The sequence below is a fragment of the Chrysochloris asiatica genome, unplaced genomic scaffold (assembly GCF_000296735.1).
Source record: "Chrysochloris asiatica unplaced genomic scaffold, ChrAsi1.0 scaffold00035, whole genome shotgun sequence".
In the NCBI taxonomy this organism is placed as follows: Eukaryota; Metazoa; Chordata; class Mammalia; order Afrosoricida; family Chrysochloridae; genus Chrysochloris; species Chrysochloris asiatica.
In genome coordinates this window covers 14,048,723-14,051,903 of record NW_006408553.1, presented here as the reverse complement: position 1 = coordinate 14,051,903, position 3,181 = coordinate 14,048,723, and positions in this window count along the sequence as shown.

Genomic DNA, 3,181 nt, shown 5'->3' with positions numbered 1-3,181 from the left:
CATGCTGGGTAAGATGGAGGGTCAGAGAAAGAGAGGAAGACCCCCAACGAGATGGATCAGCAAGGTGGCATCATTGATGGCATCAAGTGTGGCAGCGGTAGTGAGGTTGGCCTAGGATCGGACATTGTTTCGTTCTGCTGTGCATGGGGTCACTATGAGTCAGTTCCGGCTCGATGGCACCTGACAACAACAACAACAAAAACTAAGTTATATTAAGAGCAACTGCCTCATAGCATTATTGTAAAAATTAAATGTGATAATGCAGATGAGGTATATTACCCAGGACCTGGCATATAGTAAAAGCTGGGTAACCGTAAGTAGGCAGGCATCCCGCTGGGCCCAACTCTGTTGGACTTTAGAATCTGTTTGAATCTCCACAGAGAAAAGAGGTAGAGCTCTGATGGTCAGAGCAGATAAGAACCATCAGGAAAACTGCTGCCCTCCTATATAAATGAGGCATGACCCTTTAAGTTTGAAGAGGAAGGGAAACTCTCCAAGAAAGGTGGGACACCCAAAGCTCGAAGTCGCCAAGACTTGGTTCTCTCACTGACTATACCTGGTATAAGGAGCTAACTAACTTAGGAGCTGGAAAGGCCTTGTATCTTCTTACACTGTGCCCAAACATGGATACCCAAGCCTTGTCTTCAGGTTCCCATATGTTTAAACTGAAGACCTAACTGAAGACTAAGACTTTAAAAAAATCAAGAGTGAAACCAAAACTAGATACTCTGGCTCACATGCCCTCCCAAGACTCTAGCAACATGCCCAAATTCCCTCATGTGCAGTCCCAGGACTTACCACATTTCTCCCACCCTCCCCTTCTACAACCACAGGCCTTCTGGGGCACAAAGGTCTTAGGAAATAGAGTCCACAACCTCCCTGCACAGGGTCTGACCTTTACCTTCAAGAGTGAGCACACAGCACCCTCAAGCCAGAGAAAGAGAGAGTGAGCAGGAGGCAAAAAGAGAACAGGAAAGTGAAAGAAAGAAAGACAAAGAGACAGAGGAGAAAGGGGGAGAAGCAAAGGGAGAGGACAAGACAGACAAATCCAAAAGGACCAGCCCCAGAAGCCCTTCATGAGGAGGAGCCAGCCAGGCACCAGGAAATAGCCGCCCAAGGGCATCAGGGTTCCAGGAAAAGGGGACCTATCTAGCAAATTAAAAGAAAAATTCAATCTGCCAGGCTGCTAATCAGCCTCAGCTGTGTGTTAATGAGGGCATTACACTGTCTCAGGTCTGACTAGAGGGGCTTCCCCACACACTCCAAACCAGGTGGAGTGACCCAGTGACCCGTGGGGAAGGGGGCAGTGGTTTTGGCAGAGAGGGACAGTGACCCAGAGAATCTGGCTTGGAAATCTATGGCCAGCCACAGTTCTGAAAACAGCCTGGCCATGGTGGGGAATCAGAGGGAAACTCCTGAAAGCCAAGTTTGGAAAACCACCATCGGACAGATGATCTCTCAGGGTCTGAACCCTTGTTCAGTGACAGCTTCAACAAAGAGCAGAAAGGAACTCAAAGAAAAACAGTTAAAACCGGCTGCCTCCCGGGAGCAAGATCAGGAGTGAGGAGAAGCAGGGAGAACACTATTGCTTTGCATTCTAAGATCCTCCATGCTATTTCATTTTTAAGCGTATGCATGTATTACTTTGATTAAAAAAACATTTGTTTCAAATAGTGGTGAAGGCTGGAACTATGCTTAGCTCTGGATAAACCTTTGAGGTTTGCCTGAACCTGACTCTCTGCTACGTATCTGGCAAAAGGAGAGCCCACCCTTTACTCTTACAAGCTCCCACCTGGCCCAACGCCCTGGGGATGACCCCCAAACTCAAGGCTTTTCTGTGTTATGCTGTACCCTTCTTGATGCAGCTCTCTCCTCTTGAGTTTTCTACAGGGCTGACTCAAGCTCTCTAGTGTGTGAGTGCACAGATTTGTGAGTCTTAGTTCTACAAAAGGGGTAAGGTTGGCAAACTCCACCTTTACCACTAACTGAGAAGCAAGGATCAGCATGAATCCAATCCCCAGCTGGCAATGGATCCAGGCCTCACCTGCCCACATCTTCATACCTCATTGCCAGCCACTTTAGTGACAATTTCTGTCTCACCCTGGGCCAGGTCACTGGGGACTAACAGCAGGTTCAGCAATCTGCAAAACTCTCTGCACTTCAAACCAGCCAGTATGGTTCCCTCACTACCTCTAGTCCCCTGGACCAGGTCACAAGCTAGAAGGATTCTACCCTTCTTCATTCACATTCTGTGCAGCCTTTCCCTGACAGCCAGCCTCACAGAACTGGTGGACTCGAACCACCGACCTTGTGTTAGCAGTCTAATGCCTACCCGATAGCACCACCACTCTGCCTATCTATGTTAGCAGTTACTCGTTTATTATCATCAGGAAAGTTACAAGGGACAACACAAGGTCTGGGAGAGGTTCAGACACAAGGCTTCCATTGTCTCTAGGAATGTACATTGTCTCTCTCCCATGCATGACGTTCTCACCAATCCCAGAGCTCCAAGATCCCCTTAGTCATAGGAACTTCAATGAATATGCATGCCTGGGGCTTTAAGGCATACTTATGATTGACCCAATCAGTGAATAAGCATCACTGCATCGCTCTGCTTTCCCTCCCTGAAATTAGTTTGACAAGCGTGGAGCTCATTGAATGGATATTTCAGAAAGAAAATGAGTACCTTGACTATTTGGGCTATTTCAAGCAACCCGATAAGAAAGATCAAGTTTGCTTAGTTCTTTGTTCTTTGAACAAAGAAGACAACACATTCACTTCTGCCAGTGACAATGCAAGGTAATGGGGAGAGGGCCTAGGAGAGCTAGGGCCCCAGCTCTTCCACTGAGTGACCCTGCCCACAGGACTTAATGATTTAATCTTTTCAAGTGCCAATATTCTCAGCTGTAAGGAAGAGAACAATATGAGGTTGGTGTTGTCATCAGTTGCTGTTGAGTCTCCCTCTAATTCATGGAAACCTCATGAACAATAGGCAGGATCAGACTGTTGTGATTTATAGAGTTTTCGTTGGCTGACTTTCAGAAAGCACCAGGACTTTCTTTGGAAATCATCTTAGTCTGGAAGCTATGCTGAAACTTGTTCAGCATCATAGCAGTGCTCAAGCATAGAAGGTGAGAATTCTACAGAAAAGCCAGTGCCTCCATCCAATCTCCTCTTGTGA